This window comes from Eumetopias jubatus, unplaced genomic scaffold, assembly GCF_037043125.1.
Source record: "Eumetopias jubatus isolate StellerSeaLion01/CBP00866 unplaced genomic scaffold, mEumJub1_p1.0 scaffold_2, whole genome shotgun sequence".
Taxonomy (NCBI): Eukaryota; Metazoa; Chordata; class Mammalia; order Carnivora; family Otariidae; genus Eumetopias; species Eumetopias jubatus.
Genome location: NW_028274808.1, coordinates 150792242 through 150812272, shown reverse-complemented (window position 1 = coordinate 150812272; position 20031 = coordinate 150792242).

The window sequence follows — 20031 nt, the reverse complement described above, 5'->3', positions numbered from 1 at the left end:
ATCAACAAAATCATGAATGAAAGAGGAAAGATCACAACCAACACCAAAGAAATACCAACAATTATAAGAACATATTATGAGCAACTCTATGCCAGCAAATTAGATAACCTGGAAGAAATGGGTGCATTCCTAGAGATGTATCAACTACCAAAACTGAACCAGGAAGAAATAGAAAACCTGAACAGACCTATAACCACTAAGGAAATTGAAGCAGTCATCCAAAATCTCCCAACAAACAAAAGCCCAGGGCCAGATGGCTTCCCAGGGGAATTCTATCAAACATTTAAAGAAGAATTAATACCTATTCTCCTGAAACTCTTCCAAAAAATAGAAATGGAAGGAAAACTTCCAAACTCATCTTAGGAGGCCAGCATTACCTTGATCCCCAAACCAGACAAAGACCCCATCAAAAAGGAGAATTACAGACCAATATCCTTGATGAACATGGATGCAAAAATTCTCACCAAAATACTAGCCAATAGGATCCAACAGTACATTAAAAGGATTATTCACCATGATCAAGTGGGATTTATCCCTGGGCTGCAAGATTGGTTCAACATCCGCAAATCAATCAACGTGATACAATACATTAACAAAAGAAAGAACAAGAGTCATATGATCCTGTCAATAGATGCAGAAAAAGCATTTGACAAAGTACAGCATCCTTTCTTGATCAAAACTCTTCAGAGTATAGGGATAGAGGGTACATACCTCAATATCATAAAAGCCATCTATGAAAAACCTACAGCGAATATCATTCTCAATGGGGAAAAGCTGAGAGCTTTTCCCCTAAGGTAGGAACGCGGCAGGGATGTCCACTATCACCACTGCTATTCAACATAGTATTAGAAGTCCTAGCCACAGCAATCAGACAACAAAAAGAAATCAAAGGCATCCAAATCGGCAAAGAAGAAGTCAAACTCTCACTCTTTGCAGATGATATGATACTGTATGTGGAAAACCCAAAAGACTCCACCCCAAAACTGCTAGCGCTCATACAGGAATTCAATAAAGTAGCAGGATATAAAATCAATGCACAGAAATCAGTGGCATTCCTATACACCAACAACAAGACAGATGAGAGACAAATCAAGGAGTGGATCCCATTTACAATTGCACCCAAAACCATAAGATACCTAGGAATAAATTTAACCAAAGAGGCAAAGGATCTGTACTCAGAAAACTATAAAATACTCATGAAAGAAATTGAAGAAGACACAAAGAAATGGAAAAACGTTCCATGCTCATGGACTGGAAGAACAAACATTGTGAAGATATCAATGCTACCTAGAGCAATCTACACATTCAATGCAATCCCCATCAAAATACCAGCCACTTTTTTCAAAGAAATGGAACAAATAATCCTAAAATTGGTATGGAAGCAGAAGAGACTCTGAATAGCCAGAGGAATCTTGAAAAAAAGCAAAGCTGGCGGCATCACAATTCCAGACTTCCAGCTCTATTACAAAGCTGTCATCATCAAGACAGTATGGTACTGGCACATAAACAGACACATAGATCAATGGAACAGAATAGAGAGCCCAGAAATGGACTCTCAACTCTATGGTCAACTAATCTTTGACAAAGCAGGAAAGAAAGACAGTCTCTTCAACCAGTGGTGTTGGGAAAATTGGACAGCCACATGCAGAAGAATGAAACTGGACCATTTCCTTACACCATACACAAAAATAGACTCCAAACGGTTGAAAGACCTAAACGTGAGACAGGAGTCCATCAAAATCCTAAAGGAGAACACAGGCAGCAACCTCTTCGACCTCAGTCGCAGCAACTTCTTCCTAGAAACATCGCCAAAGGCAAGGGAAGCAAGGGCAAAAATGAACTATTGGGATTTCAGCAAGATAAAAAGCTTTTGCAGAGCAAAAGAAACAGTCCACAAAACCAAAAGACAACTGACAGGATGGGAGAAAATATTTGCAAATGACATATCAGATAAAGGGCTAGTATCCAAAATCTATAAAGAACTTTTCAAACTCAACACCAAAAGAACAAATAATCCCATCAAGAAATGGGCAGAAGACATGAACAGACATTTTTCCAAAGAAGACATCCAAATGGCCAACAGACACATGAAAAAGTGCTCAACATCGCTCAGCATCAGGGAAATCCAAATCAAAACCTCAATGAGATACCACCTCACACCGGTCAGAATGGCCAAAATTAACAAGTCGGGAAACGACAGATGTTGGCGGGGATGAGGAGAAATGGGAACCCTCCTACACTGTTGGTGGGAATGCAAGCTGGTGCAACTACTCTGGAAAACAGTATGGAGGTTCCTCAAACAGTTGAAAATAGAGTTACCCTACGATCCATCAATTGCACTACTGGGTATTTACCCCAAAGATACAAATGTAGGGATCTGAAGGGGTACGTGCACCCCAATGTTTATAGCAGCAATGTCCACAATAGCCAAACTGTGGAAAGAGACAAAATGTCCATCCACAGATGAATGGATAAAGAAGGTGGTATATACACACAATGGATTATTATGCAGCCATCAAAAGGAATGAGATCTTGCCATTTGCAATGACATGGATAGAACTGGAGGGTGTTATGCTGAGTGAAATAAGGCAATCAGAGAAAGACATGTATCATATGACCTCGCTGATATGAGGAATTTTTAACCTCGGGAAACAAACTGAGTGTTGCTGGAGTGGTGGGGGTAGGAGGGATGGGGTGGCTGGGTGACAGACATTGGGGAGAGTATGTGCTATGGTGAGCACTGTGAATTGTGCAAGACTGTTGAATCACAGATCAGTACTTCTGAAACAAATAATGCAATATATGTTAAGAAAAAAGGAAGAAGATAGCAGGAGGGGAAGAATGAAGGGGAGTAAGTCGGAGCGGGAGATGAACCATGAGAGACAAGGGACTCTGAAAAACAAACAGGTTTCTGGAGGGGATGGGGTTGGGGGGATGGGTTAGCCTGGTGATGGGTATTAAAGAGGGCACATTCTGCGTGGAGCACTGGGTGTTATGCACAAACAATGAATCATGGAACACGACATCAAAAACTAATGATGTATGGTGATTAACATAACAATAAAAATTAAAAATAAATAAATAAAATAATATAAAATTTAGGCATAATTATGGCATGTCAGGATTCTCTTCTAACATTTTTAATGTTTTAATTCACTGAACACTTGCATTACTACGGGTATATTATATATGCATACACAGTTACCATTATTATCCTATCTTGAAGATTGGTTTAAAAAATACCCAGCCTCATATGTCTCATAAGTAAAGGAGCCAAGATTATTGCCAGGATATCTTAATCAGGAGGATACATTACACCCCATAACTTCAATATTCTCCTACTCAGTGGTCTTTTAAACTCCAACATTTTCTGAGGCTTTCTATCTACAAAGAGGAAATGCATGATATTCTTTCTTACTTCATGCCACAAAAAACTGGCAACACAAGAGGAGGTGGTTTTCCAGGTGATCCATTGACAAGCTGAAAATGAACTTGGATTTCTGAGCAAGGTTTATTGAAAGCATTGAATGAGTCATTCTTCTCTACATATTTTTAGGTGAGTAGTTAAAATACTAATTATTTTTCATAAGCAAGGCCTTTCAACTTAATAGTTACTTTAATAAACTTCTCAATCTATCAGCCTTAGAATTAGCATGCTCATGGCAGGAAAAATATAAAGCGTTGTTATCCAGCAAGAGTGTAGCATTGGTACCCAAGACCAGTGGTATTCCACAGTAATGCTGATGGCTAAGTCCACAGTAATGCCTGCTCAGACTAACAAGGACTTAGCTGTGGTTCCTGCATCTTGGTGTTTCTTGTTTCCTTTTCATTTTCTGCTCTGTTTCTTAACCTTTTCCTTATTTTTGTAATCTCTCCAATAAATCCAGAATTATAATGAATTCATTTTCTGCTTAGTTAGTAAGAGTTGGATTCAATTTATTATAACTAGTATCTTTGACTAATAAAAAATTGTTCTGAAGATAGAGATGTGGGCAACACATCTGCAGGGAAATGTAACAAATCTGGGCTTGGTTATATAGCCTAATTGGGACACAAGATAGTTGAAATCCTATAATTAATATCTCATGATACTAATGTTGCCAGCTCTGGTACACACTAAAATATGAGCTGATTTATTTATTGTCTGTGGTCATCTGCAATGTAGTAGCCATTCAAGGCAAGGCTTCTGCAGATGTTTTTGGTACTAAAAATATATAATTAAAATTTCATGAAAAATGTAATGAGTTGGGCTCGGCTGGATGATTTTTAAAATTAAAGGGCAGTTGAAGGAGAATTATAGACTCTAATTCCTTAATCCTTGCTTTAGGGTATGGATTTAAACTGACGGTCTTTATTTGACCATGCTAAATGAATATATTTATTACTGCATTTGCATTGTTGAAAACCACATTTCAATTTTGATCTCATGTGTGTGAGACAGGAAAACTGAAGGGTCCCCATAAAAAAAAGGCATTTTTTTCCTTTGCTCCAGCTTCTATTCTCACTAGGACCTGCACCCCTACCCCACTGTACACATGCTTTGTAATGCAAATAGCTTATGTCCTCCTTGTCAGGGACAAAAAGACACTATATTTGGAGTCTTCCAGCACAGTAGATAGCATGTAGGGAGTGATGGGGTGGGGTCATCATAAACAGTTCTCCAAGACAACTAACTCATAATATCTCAACATCAAGACATCTGACTTCAGGTAATGAATGACTTATGAAGGACACTTGGACCCTATCCTTACTCTGACCAGTTCCTAGATGCCTAAGAGGGCATGAACACCAGACCACAGTAGCCAATAAAAAACCCAGATGCCAAGCAAACAGGAAACTCCCTCCTTTCATTTCTGAGTTTCCTGGACACTTAGTAGGTCTGTATATGCTCTCTCTACCTTCAACAAACTTTTTTTTTTTAAGATTTTATTTATTTATTTGACAGGGAGAGACAAAGCGAGAGAGGGAACACAAGCAGGTGGAGTGGAAGAGGGAGAAGCAGGCTTCCCGCGGAGCAGGGAGCCCGATGTGGGACTCGATCCCAGGACCCTGGGATCATGACCTGAGCCAAAGGCAGATGCTTAATGACTGAGCCACCCAGGCGCCCCAACAGACTTTATCCTGCTACTTGTTTACATTTGATTTCCATCCTGCTTGAAGCCAAGTACCCTTTGCCTGGTCCAGCATGATCCCTCTTTGGGTCCTCAGACCCAGCCTGCCTTGCATCATATGGAAGAACTGAAAAGACAGCTTTATTTACAGACTCATGGATATCTTATGTAAATATCAGTGTATTGTTTGGGAAAAAATGGATCTCAGACAGCTACAATTGTGTGGGGACAGGAAGGCATAACAGAAATTTCTGTACCTTTCTCTCAATTTTGCGGTGAGCCCAAAACTGCTCTAAAAAAAAAAAATCTTTAAAATGAAAAATAATTCTTCTATACTTGCACTTTTGGTTTTTACTTAGGGTTTATGGATTCCGAATAAGGAAAATTTTGATGAGAATTTATTGATAGCATTGTAATTACAGTGTCTTATGTCTCTAAAATGATTATATGAAAGAAAAATTAGGAATATTATATTTTCTAGATGTTTTGTTGTTGTTAATTAAAATGTCAAAGAGAGATTAAACTTTTGTATCTTTGTTTTGGTTTTCATATTTTTACCTTTTCCTTTTATTTTCAAAGTAAGATGTTTTGTTGATATGAGAGCATAATTTAAAAGAAAATAGTATGAAAGGGAAATATTTGCTCATATATGTTTTTAAAGGAACATTTGGCAATTTGGTTAATGGTCATTTTTCAATATAAAGCAGATGTTTTAGAATCAGAAAACTATTTTTAGTTTGCTTATTATTCAATAGTAGTCAAATATCTTGACATTTACAGGCTCATGACTCCCTCTAAATTTTAATGGTCAAATACACTCCTGGGTATGGTTTTGGTCATTTACTTCAAAGGGACATTACAGTGAATACCAACCAAGAGAATAAGAGAAAAGGGAAAACAAAATTAGTTTACTTATACATATCAAATATATTGGTAATTTTTCATTTCTCAAGGAGAATATGTTTTTATATGAGGGATTTATCTGAGGTTCTTTCTCTCAAATTGAGTTTAAACACTCATCAAAGAGAAAAATGCAATAAAAATACTGAGAACAGCAAAACAAAAGAATTAAGTTACATTTTTAGTCAATGAATTGGAAGCAGGTGTTAAACATAGAGAAGTTTCTCATTCCATATGTGTCTTCTAGTCAAGAACTATGAGAATAAAAAGAGTAACAGTAAATTCATAAAGATAACTATAATTTACTTCCGTCGACATCTATTAGGGGAAAACAACCACAACATCAACACTAAGATTAACATTGACTTTGTCATGCCATTTTTTGTTTCTGTGAAATAAATTTGAAATAGAAGCCAAGAATAATTTGAACATTTACAGAATACATCAATAATACATCATTACTAAGATCTTCTTCAATTCAGTGATTTTAATTTTCTGTTGAACAAGTGGGGTTTATCAGAGAACTTAGCATCTGAATGTAAAAGGGGAAATTGTAAAATGCTCTCTTTAAATTTGCATGTCTTTGGTTCCTGAATAGCCATCAAAGTAATTGTTTCTTAAACGCTATGCAAATCTTTTCTCCTGTGTTGACCCTAATCAAAGCAATTAATTCCATAATGAAGTCTTTCTTTATAGACACCATCTTATTATTATCTTGGTCTAAATTAATAACATCATGATAATAATTAGTAGATTTGAAATCATCTCTTTCTTTCTTACAGCATGTGGACTTCTTATAAAAGAGCAACATGGATGGAAATTAGAGTAAAACATGGCAGCTGCATTGATCGTTGTGCCCTCCTAACCTTAGCATCTGCAACATAGGCCTTATTTAAATGTGAATGTGATGTGGTTGTAATGTTCTTTCCTTTACCAGACTCAACTGCTCAGTACAAATATATATATTATATAATGCACATAGCTTATATATATTATATGTAATAGTGTATATAACTATATATATAAAACTATATGTAACTACTTCATAATATATATTATATATATGTATATAGCTCATGTAGATAGCTTATATATATATCTCATATTATGTATATGTATATAGCTCATATATATCATATTACATATATAGCGTATATATGTATAATATATATAGCTCGTATATATCATACTATATATAATAGTGTATACATACATATAGAACTGTATGTAACTCTTACATAATAAAATATATATTATGGTATATATTTAACTGTGAAACTATTAGTATCTAGTATACACAGGTATATATCCCATATGTATTTATATGTATCTATTCTGTGATTACTGGAAGCATTCCTATATCCTTTTTTATAGTTTTATTTATCCCAGAGATTCATATCTAATTATACATTTCACATATTCATTACAAAGTTATAATTAATATGATCCTAGATGATAAAATCTAGAGAAAGTGGGCAGATCATAAAACTTTTCAAGCAACTACAATTTAAATGGATCTTTAGTGTTAACACAAGAATGTGCATGAACTAGATCTTTATATACTGTATCTGATATGCTGAAGCAGTTTTTTTCCCATTGATTTGTTTTACTTTGATGAGTTGGTCTGATATCTCCACCCTTGGTACACTAGGATCCAAAAATTTTACATAGTTTTTCTGTCTAATCTTATGTGGTCTGTCATCTTGGCAGTTCTCTCCCTGAAGAGATTTCATTTTATGGGTATTCCTACTGAGAAGCTTTCTCAGAAACAGATTTCCTTTTGTACCACTGATATCAAAATGTATGTCATTTAACTAATTTACCTAATCTCATTCTTTTTGTTCATTTATATATAATTAATACAAAAAGCAATTATTTATATGCATACTGCAATTATTTATACATATCCTCATAATATTCTACTTATGTTTAATAATGTTCCACTGTAAGTAAAATTTAGAAACATTGGACTCTGTGGGAGCATTTCCCTCTCTTAATGACATATTCACAATATGTATAATAATTTTACATAATAATGCTATAATGTTGCTTTAAATCATGTATGTACTTTAAAGACAATTAAGAAAACATTGTCCTTTACATTTATTAAGTTTTTAGCATTTTTGACCTGTTTCATTCCTTCCTAAAAATCCTCTTATATCATTTCTTTTCAGCCTAAAATACTTTCTTTACCATTTCTTGTATTACATTCTGGTGTCAATATATTTTATGTGAAAATGTCTTTATTTCATCTATATTTTTGAAGATATTTTTGCAACATAATATTTCTGAGTATATAGTTCTCTTTTCTCTCAACATTTTAAAGATTTTATTCCACTGTCTTCTGGCATCCATGGATTTTGTTGTAGATTTCCCTATATACCTTCTTTCAGGATTTTTCTTATTTTTGCTTTACAGTACTTTATCTATGATGTCTTTAGGTATGGTTTTCTTATATCTATCTTGCTTTGAATACAATGAAGTTTTTGAAACTCTATATTTATATTTTTTACCAAAATAGGGAAGTTTTTATCAAGTATTTTCTCAAAAATTTTCCTGCTCTTCTCTTCCAGGAACTGCAATAACAAGTACTTCAAATATTTTGATATTGTCTCAGAAATCCCTGAGACTGTATTAATATTTTTCAGCCTTTTTTACTCTCTGTTCTTTATATTGGATAATTTGTATTGATCTTTTTCAGTTTCACAGATTCTTTCCTATGTAATATCCATTTTGTTGTTAAGACCAATCTGTGAAATTTTATTTCAGATATTATGTTTTATTTTTTAGTAGGAGTATTTCTATTTTTTTATTGTTTCAAAATTTCTGTTATTATATATCTTTTCACTAATTACAAAAATATTTTTCTTCATATTAATGAGTATAGTTATTATAGAGGCTTTAAAGCTCTTCTCTGGTGATATCAACATCTGGGTCATCTCAGGAAGCATTTCTGTTGATTGTTTTTTATATTTGACAATGGGTCACATTTTCTTGGTAAAATGTTGAATAATTTTGTTTCATATTTGGACATTGTGAAAATAATATTGAGTAATTTTGGTTCATATTTGGACATTGTGAAAATAATATTGTTGATACTAAGGATTCTGTTATATTCCTTTTAAGGATATTGGTATGTTTAAAAGAAAATTTAATTTGAACAGACTCAAAATTCAAATTCCATATCTTGGAGAGCAGCTGAAATCTGATTTCAGTGCCTTCATCCATAGTTTGGTTGCTTGCAGTCAACCCTATGCATGGGAAACTTTATGTATCAACCAGATTCTGGACAGTTTGTACATAGACTGCAGCTATCCCCTCTCTTGCTCTCCTCTTTTTGAAATTCACTCTGCATTTTTCTGTGGTTATAATGGTACTGAAATCTGTCTCCTAGATTGTAACACCATAAAAATGAATTTTCTTTCTTTCAAACTTACAAATGCCTTACACAGAGTTTTACATGGGTTTCCCTCTAGCTGAAAGCTGTAACAACAGAAAAGTTGCTCATGTTGTTACTTTTATCTTATATGTAGCAGCAGATCTTCAAAATCAGCTAGCTTGTCTTTGTTCATCGGCAAAGCATATGAGTAGATTCTGTTGTTGTTTTGCTTTTTGTTTTGGTATTACCAACAAAGTTTACAATTTATTTCTGCAGGAGAGTCAGCCCACTAGGAGCTTACTTATATAGAGATATTGTGTGTAGAACCCCTAATGTGTTATTAAAAATCATGTTGCAGCTATTTCTCTATTAAGTATGTACACTTGGCTTTCTTTGCTTTTATCCTGATTGATATTCATTTAGCTTTATGAATCTGTAAACTTATTATTATTATCAGGTTTATTTGGTGTCCATAAAATTCATATTTTACTGATCAGGCAGTTTGCACATGCATTATGTTTTTCTTTTGAAAAATTATCAGTGACTCAATTTAAACCAATGAGGTCTCAAAAATATGTGGTTTTAACAGTGAATATTATAATGATTGATATCAATGAGTAATGATTTATATAAAATTTAAAATTTATGGATAAAATAACCCACTGAAATAATTATGGAAAGTATCATTGTTCTTTTAGAGATAAAGAAATGAAATTGAGGTTAAATAATTGTTTCACAGTCACAAAGCCAGGAAAAGCAGAGGCAGTATTTCTGCTCAAACAAGGTTTACTTATTCTACTCTTTTCTTCCACAATGCTTCCAAATCCCAGACTATTTTCTAAATCTATTATAATGACTTCTAACTGGTAGATTAAACCTAAAGCCAGTTAAAATCTATATATCAAGCATATTTAATGCCTCAAATCATAGTTTTAATGCAAATATCACTGCATTGTTAGGGAGAGTCCCATTTTTACTCCTAATTATACCTACAACTTTAAATCACTCTACAGGCAAGATTCACTGGATCTGAGTTTTAAATATTATACAAAAGTTTCTCTAGAACTTATTGTGGATTATGAAACTAACTCTGAGGAGGACAGAAGTCAATGGGATCAAACGTTTATGTAGACTCGTTATTTTACCTATCTCACAAAAGAAAATGTAGTCTTCTATTTTGGGGAAGATGGAGTAGATATCACTGCTTCCACTTAGCACAGTTAAAAACCCTGAATGTCGTGTATAAAACAAAAGTAAGAAGATTATGAAAAATGGAGAGAAGAAGGTAGACTGGTTAATGTCTTGGGTCTTAGAAATGACATGGAAGTGAATTCTCTGGGTCTTATTTTTGCCTCATATGTCCTAGATTTGGAGATAAAGAAGCTGGCTACTTAAAAATACTGATAGATAGAAGCATAAATAAATCCCAAACAAAAGCTGACACTCTCTAGTAAAAGGATCAGGACCAGCCAAAAAGATGTAAAATTTTTAGATTGTAACCCTCTATTCCAGACAAACACCACAGACAATATTGCTCCCACCCTTCTTCCCTCCAGCTAACATTGAGTGGAGAACAGCCACTTCCAGCCTCCCAAGGCTGTAATGAAGAACCTGTTATGATGGTGTCAGATAATTCACTTTCATTCCCACTGGCCAATAACAAGACATCCCAGTCACCCAGTGTTAATAAAGAATATGTAACAAGCCTACAGTTTCACCCCTTTCATCAAGAGCAAGGTGCTCCTTCCTCTGCTGAGGAGGTGTCAGAGGAGGTCTACTGGAAAGGCAGGATATTCACTCCTGCCCAGCAGTGACAATGTCATCCTCCCTGCATTGTCAGTGGAAGCCACGTGAGAAGCCAGTGTGCTCATCCTTGATTAAGACTAAGAAGAGGCTCCCAACCCCTTCAGGAGTCAATGGACACCTAGTAAGAAATTGACTTACCTCTACCTGGTTATAGTGAGGTGATATCAGCTTTCTCAAGCCAGAGCAACATCAAAACAAAACAGTTAAAACATAAAAATTCAATAAGATTCAGAATCTCATAATATAACAAATTTCCATAAAAAATCATTCAACATACCAAGAACTAGAAAGACTTCAAACTGAATGAAAAAAGACAATAAATGTCAACACCAAGATAACAGAGGTGACAGAATTACTTGACAGAAATTGTAAACACTCTTGAATTAAATGAAAAAATAGAAAGCCTTAGCAAGTCAATAAAAGATACAAAGAACCAAATGTAAGGTTTTGAACTGAAAATACACCCATGTTGTGGGACATAGATAGTTACTTAGAAACAGTTTGATCTTTTAGGGTATTATTTATTTTTTTTAGGGTATTATTTAATCTTTGTTAGGTGGGTATGAAGATACATTTAATCTAGGGTTAATTTTTTTTCCCGTAACTAAGGCAAAATCTTTCTTATTATCTCAGCTGATATTCCCTGAATTATGAGTTTTTCTGCTCTGGGCTGTTGGAAAGAGGCACTACTCTTGACCCTATATAAGCTTCAGGTGGTATTTCTTGTAATCCTGTCAGATAGTTTATTTCTCAGCATTGGGTATTTTCAGCATGTACATGTGGTGATCAGTACTCAACTAAGTGTCTGAAGAAGACACTTCTCAGATCTCTGGAGTTCTCTCTCTCTTGCAGCTTCTCCTCTCTGATACTCTGTTCTATAAACTCTTGCCATCTTGTCTTCCCTAGAATTTCAGCCCAATCTCCTCAAAACAGAGACAGTCTTTGCAGGGTTGCCCCATCCCTGGATCATAACTTAGAAACATTGTCCAGGAAGTAAGCTGGCAATTATATGGTTCATTTCATTTGTTTCTCATCATTCAGGTAACATTCTCCTGCTGTCCAGTTTCTTGAGTGCTGTTATTTCATTTGTTTTGTTCTGTGTTGTACCTTTTTTATAAGGAAAAGTAAATCAATTTCCTGTAACTCCATGGGAAATTAAAACTTAACTTGTAACCTTTTTATATATTTCTGTGTTGCTTTCTTGAATACAGCCTATAGTTTTGTCTTAATTTATAACATACCTCACAATCTGTGTTTTGATTGTAATGTGTATAAAATTAATATTTTTAATATAATGATCCATACATTTAGGTTTCAATCTACTATTTTGCTCTTTGCTTTCTTTCTATTTGTCCCACCTGTAATTTGTGGGTTTTTTCCCCTCTTTTCTGGTCTTCTATTGAATTTTTAATTTTTTAAATTTTTTTAAAGATTTTATTTATTTGACAGAGAGAGAGTCCACAAGTAGGGGGAGTGGCAGACAGAGGAAGAGGGCGAAGCGAGCTCCCCATGGAGCAGGGAGCCCAATGTGGGGCTTGATCCAAGGACCCGAGGATCATGACCCGAGCCAAAGACAGATGCTTAACCAATTCAGCCACCCAGGAGCCCCTTCTATTGAATTTTTAAATGATTTTTATTTATCTTTATTTTTAGCTTACTATTGCTCTATTTTTTTAATTTTAGAGGTAGTTCTAGGTTTTGTAGTATATTTAACTTATCAAAGAATCTTACAGTGGTACACTTTTATCTTCCCTTCCATCTTTTGTGCTATTGCTGTCATATTTATCACATCTAGATATGTCATCAATCTCATGATATGTTGCTTTTATATTTGCTCATTTATTTTTTTTAAAATGTAAAACATTATATATGAAAATATATAATGAAAAAATATATCCACATAATATATCCATTATCAGCATCTGTCATTCATGTAGATTTAAATGAACATATGGTGTCATTTTCTTTTTGCCTGAAGTACTTTTTTTTTTCCTTAAGATTACTTATTTTAGGAAGAGAGAGAGCTCACATGTTTACCCGTGGGCATGGGTGAGGGTAGAGGAGGAGGGAGAAAGAGAATCTTAAGAAGGTTCATGCCCAGCACAGAGCCTGCCCCAGGGACCCAGGGCTCAATTTCACAACCCTGAGAACATGATCCTGAGATCATGACCTGAGCTGAAATCAAGAGTCAGATGCTTAACCTACTGAGCTACTCAGGGCCCTAAAGTATTTCTTTTCAAATTCTCATAGTGTCATTTTGCTGGTGATTCATTCTTTCAGCTGCTGTTTGTCTTTTAAAAAGTCCTCATTTCATTTTCAATGTTGAAAAATATTTTTGCTGGTTAAAGAATGCTAGATTAACTTTTTTCTTGAAATAAAGACGTATCTCTTTTATTTTTTGTCTTCTGGCTTATATATTTTACAAAGCATATCGTGCATTCTTATCTTTAATCTTGTCTTGAGTACTTAAAGCTTGGTAATTTTTTGCTGTTTTAAGATTTTCTCCTATCCCTGGTATTTTTTTTTTTTAATTTATTTATTTATTTTGAGAGCGTGAGAATGGGGGAGAGAGAGAGAGAGAGAGAGAGAGAGAGCACATGAGAAAGGGGAGGACCAGATGGAGAAGCAAGTTCCTCCCTGAGCAGGGAGCCTGATGAGGGACTTGATCCTGGGACTCCAGGATCATGACCTGAGCCAAAGGCAGTCGCTTAACCAACTGAGCCACCCAGGTGCCCTCTCCTATCCCTGGTATTTAGGAATTTGATTTTTATGTACTTTGATGTGTTTTTTTTTTTTTTATATTTATTCTGCTTGATTTTGTGGAGCTTGTTTGATCTTCTTTTTGTGGAGCTTGTTTAAAATTTTTATGAAATTTGCAAACTTTTTGGTTACAATTCCTTCAAAAATATATATTTTATCTCCCTCTCTCTCTTTTTCTTCTGGGACTTTGACTACATGTGTTTTAGTCGGATTAATGTCTCACAGTTTATAGCTGCTCTGTTTATTTTTTTTCTGTCTTCTGTCTCTCTATTTGACTAGTTTTTATTTTTTTTTAATTTCTATGATCTTTTCTTCTATAGTCTTTACTCTGTCTTTATTAATTCCAGTATACTTATAATTTCAGATATTTATATTTAATCTCTAGAATTCTGTTTTTATCTTTTATGTATCTTCCATTTGTCTCTTCATCAGTCATGCTTCTTCTAGCTTTAGGAAGCTTTTAAGCATTTAATATCCCTTTTATTTCCAACATTTCTTGTCATTTCTGTGTTGATTTTAACTAAATGGTTATAGATTACATTTACTTCCTACTTTATTAGATTTTTTTTTCATTTTAGAATGAACTTTGCAGATTTTAAACTCTTGTTTGCTAGATTTTGATAGGTCCTTTAAATAGTGTTTGATTTTCTTCTTATGTTTACCTAAATTTCTTGGAATTAGTTTAATCATTCCTAAGATTGTATTTCTGCTCTGTTAACACAGAGCCAAAGTAATTTTATAGTCAAGAGTTAAGTCAGTCTTACTACCAAGTTGATATAATTCTGAAGATTCTTTATTATTTGGTCTTTCCATTCTGATTTGTATAAACCTAAACTATTCCCAGACCTATGTGGTTTCAATAATTGTTCTTCCTTCCACTCTCCTGGGCCTTGAGTAAATTCTGAGAATCTTTAAGCTTATAATTTTCTGTTTTTCCCTGAAAGTTATTCTGTATTTGGCTTCATGAAATTATACTCTATGTTTGCATAGATTGATTTTCCTTAAGAGAATCAAAGAAACTTCTGTGAAACTCTTTTCCCAATAGTCCTGTTCTCTCTAGTACCCTGCCCTCCAAATTCCATCTGCTTTGTTCTATATGAACTTCAGTCTCTGTCTTCCCTCTTCACAGTTAATTCAAAACGAAACTTGCTTTGGAAACTGTCCTTGTGTTGCAGCCTAAAGAGACGTCTTCGCACCATAATTCAGGTTGTAAAGCTGTGAGATTACAGGGCTCATCTTGTTTGATTCTATTCTCTCAGGGATCCCAGCCCTGTTCTACCTTTTTTTCAATTTGTAAAAATAATTATCTCATGTAATTTTGTTCAGTTTTATAAGTATGCATGGAAATCGATGCTGATTTTTGTCTGGGCTGCATGTCTCCAGCAGGCCAGCCTGACTTCTTTGCATCATGACTAGTTTCCAAAAGTAACAGGCAAGAGAGGGTAAAGCCTATCCCACAAGCATTTTTCAAGCCTCTTGGGTCATTTTGCTATAGCCTATCGGCCTAAGCAAATCACGTGGCAGAGTCCAGTGTTAATGAGTGAAGGGATTAAATTAAAGAAAGGATAGGGAGAGGTGTGATTTTTTAGGGACCATTGCTATGATGACCAATCATACAAAATTTATCAGTAATTACAATATTAATTAACTCCAGTAATGAGATCACATCTGGAACAATAGCAACAGTGAAAGATAGTACTTGGTATAACGTACAATAATCTACTATATTCTTCCAATGCTCTTTTACAGACACTGAAAAGGTAAGTTAAATTAAGTTGTAATGAGAGCCCCCATTCCCTGGATTTTCAAATTTTTGAGGATGGCAGTAATCTCTGCATACGAGAGGGGATATAGTTTTGCATTTGACTTATGATTTTTATAAAAGAGGAAGCTGCAAGCTTTTCACTATTTATTCCTCTATAATAACCCTCACTCCAAATATCAGGGAGCAATGTAGATATTCTCCTGTTTGCTGAATATAACAATTTTAACTATATATGAAGAAACTGGGCAAATAAAAACAAAGTCTGTGAACCCTAGTTCCATTGTACTACAGGTTTAGTTAAAAACCCACTTATCAACTAAACTCAATGAGTATCCACTTTGACCAATAAGTGGATTACAGTGGCAGTCTGGATTCAGAGCATCAACATTATGATTAGAGAAGGTGTGCACTAACACATGAGCTAGCTACCTGACAGATGATCCTTTAGAGATCACTAGAAGGAAGATTTGTGGCTCACATTTATTATATGGTTCCTCTTTAAGTTGCATGGACTATCCTTTATTTTATTTTATTTTATTTATTTTTTTTTTTTTAAGATTTTATTTATTTATTTGACAGAGAGCGAGAGAGCACAAGCAGGGGGAGCAGTAGAGGGAGAGGGAGAAGCAGGCTCCCCCAGAGCAGGGAGCCCGATGTGGGGCTCGATCCCAGGACCCTGGGATCATGACCTGAGCCGAAGGCAGACGCTTAACCATCTGAGCCACCCAGGCGCCCCAAGGACTATCCTTTATTTTAGGAATTCTGAGTCTTCAAACAGTCCCAGATCTTAGAATGGTACAACTGCAGTGAGTTAATTACAATGGCTCAAGTGAGACCTATTTTCAACACAACTCAGTATTTTTGCGTGTGGTAAGATATACATAACATACAATTCGTTCTATGGGTTTTTAAGTGTTGAGTTCAATAGCATTAAGTACATTGCCATTTTTGTACCACCATCACCACCATCCATTCCAGAACTTCTTCAGCTTCCCAAACTAAACCTCCACACTTATTAAATAATAACTCCATTTTTCCCTCCCCTCAGCCCTAATCAGTCACCATTCTATTTTCTGTCTGTGAATTTGACTACTCTAGGTACCTCATAAAAGGGAAGGCTTAAGGTGTTCTCAGATATATTTTGGGCGTGACTCTTTCTTGGGCCTGTGCATGTGCCCTTTTTCCAACACTCTCCCATATGGACAATTGCTCTTAAATGTCTTAACTTCTCAAAAGTCTAATCCCTGTTTCTTCTCAGGGCCTTAACCATTGGATTTCTTAATTAGTAATTTCTTGCTCCATACATCTAAAGCCCTATATTCCTCCCTGCAGTGCCAACTCCTGCCCACAGCTTTTCCTATCCTGGGACCAGAGGCATGCCACTTTTGACCATCTGAAGTCTGAGTTAGGTGACAAAGACCAGTCACACGCGCAACAGTCAGACAGGTTATAACACCGCAAACCCCTTCTGTGCTGCTCTCTTTGGTTCCTGGAAGGGAACTGAGGACTGGGCTTTCCCCAGTCTGTGCAGTGTTAGGAAGTGGGTGCGCTAAGAGTCAATAAAAACACACAAAATTTCCTACCAGTTTGCAGGAGGCTTTTTCTTGATGGGGCATTCACTTGGTTGCTGTAGATCTTCGACTGATTTCTCAAACTCCTATAAAGTTACTGTAGCTAATTCCTAGTTGTTTAATAATTCCATGGGGGAGGGAGTGCTTGGAGTTTACTTGTTTGCCATTTAGCTGATGTCACTCTTCCCAGCCTTAGGTTTTAAATTATTAGTGTAGGCAAGTGGACTTAAATATGAGAGACATATCAAACATTTTTTTAAAATATTTAATTAATTTATTTATTTGAGAGAGAAAAAGAGAGCACAAGCAGGGGGAGTGGCAGGCAAGGGAAGAGGGAGAAGCAGACTCCCCGCTGACCAGGGACGCCCTGATGTGAGGCTCCATCACAGGACCCTGGGATCATGACCTGAGCTGAAGGCCGACGCTTAACTGACAGAGCCAACCAGGCACCCCTAAACATTTTAGTTTTAATTTGCAGTTATGTTCATTATCTGTCACTCTCAGATGAACCTAATATAATTCACCAGAAAAATCCTATATAAAACACATCTGCAATTATTTGACCAACTTTTCAACTTATTAACATTAAATTTTGAAACCCAATTTTATAACATTTAAAAACTCTTTAAAATAAACTAATTTAGGGACACCTGTGTGGCTTAGGCATTAAGCGTCTGCCTTCGGCTCAGGTCATGATCCCAGGGTCCTCGGATCAAACCCCACATCAGGGCTCCCTGCTCAGCAGAAGCCTGCTTCTTCCTCTCCCACTCCCCCTGTTTGTGTTCCCTCTCTCGCTGTATCTCTCTCTATCAAATAAATAAATAAATAATCTTTTAAAAAAGTAAAATAAAATGAACTAGTTTACCTTAAAATATAAATCTCACGTATTTAGGATGACTGATTATTTTGTATTCTTAAAATGCCAAATACAAATATACCAAGGTGTAGGCAAAAATTGTAATAACAAGTATTACAAAATTAATCACTAGTCTTTGACTTAAACCTATTCTAAAATGCAACATCATGGAATTAATTCATTATACTTATTATTTTTAATTCTGTAATTAGTATATTCTTTTTTTAAGATTTATTTAATTATTTGAAAGAGAAAGAGGATGAGAGAAAGAGCATGGATGAGAGAGGCAGAGGGAGAAAGAATCTCAAGCAGACTCCAGACTCCACACTGAGCATGGAGCCCAACATGGGGCTAGATCTCACAACCCTGAGATCATGATCTGAGCTGAAACCAAGAGTCGGATGCCTGTGGCACCCAGGCACTCCAGTAATTAGCATATTCTTATATTCATTGCCAGAAATATTTTGGTATCTTTTTAGAGGTTTGTAATATTATTTCAATACTTTTGCAAGGTTGCAGGAAAATAGAAGATAACTCTTAGGCTAACTTGGGTTACTAGAGTTCAGCTGTTTCTGATTTTTTTTTATTATTATTATTAGGGACAAGGAATCCAAGTGAAGTAAAACTATAGCTACTGTATGGGGCGCCTGGGTGGCTCAGTTGGTTAAGCGACTGCCTTCAGCTCAGGTCATGATCCTGGAGTCCCGGGATCGAGTCCCGCATCGGGCTCCCTGCTCAGCGGGGAGTCTGCTTCTCCCTCTGACCCTCTTCCCTCTCATGCTCTCTGTCTCTCATTCTCTCTCTCAAATAAATAAATAAAAACTTTAAAAAAAAACTATAGCTACTGTAAAATCTGAACTCTACACATCTTTACATTAAGATTCTAACTGTATGTTATGATCCTTTCTACATAAACATATACACACACACATATCCCCATATACACATACATACTTCTAGTTAGAATCCCTGTTTATGGGTGGGGGCACTTATAATGGAAAATATATATGGGAAAAACTTTTGTCATTTATGATGCATTTAAATAAATAAAATCGTTTCCTTACATTGGAAGTTTTTATTCGTCTTGCCCCTTTCCCAATTTCCTGATAAACACTTAAAAGGCAGAATCTATATTTTATCTGTCTTTCATTGTTTAAATGCCAAACACAAAATCTAGTGTGAAATGGGCACTCAATACACTTAATAGAAAAATTATAAGGAGGGTCTTCTATTGAGTTTTTAATGATGTCCTATCAAATTCTTATACCTGTAAGCATATTTTCTCTATGTCAGAAAGGTTTTATGACACTAGAATCTTTAGTACATCTTCCTGTTATTTGTCTTGTCCAAATACTGAATTATGTACAGTGAGGACAGAATTAGCCATTTAGTGCCTGTTCCATAGATTGCCCTCTTCTTATTTGACATCAAGTGGAGGTTAATGTCTCCTTACGCACTTGGGTATATATAAAACTTATGATCAGTATAAGATGGAATACCTTCAATGGTATATATACTTGTTTAATAAAAAGTGTTTCACCATTTACAAATGCAGATGATTAGACAAATTATCCTTTGCTTACAAAAATTTTGACTCACTCTTACTTCCAAATGAAGGTTTTACATAGAAACTTTCATGACACAGAGGAAACTTTCTTATTCCAATACCACATGGCAAGGATCTCAAACTCATGAAATCTATGCCCACGTTCACGAACAAGAACATCAAAAAATCTTCTGAATCATTTTATTAACAACTTAAATTTCACAATAAATAATATGACTAAAACAATTCATTTGAAAATACTTGTCCCCCATTTCCAGATTTTAAAACCCCGTTAAAAGGAATGTCTTTATCTTCTTTTCTTAGAATCACTGCCTTG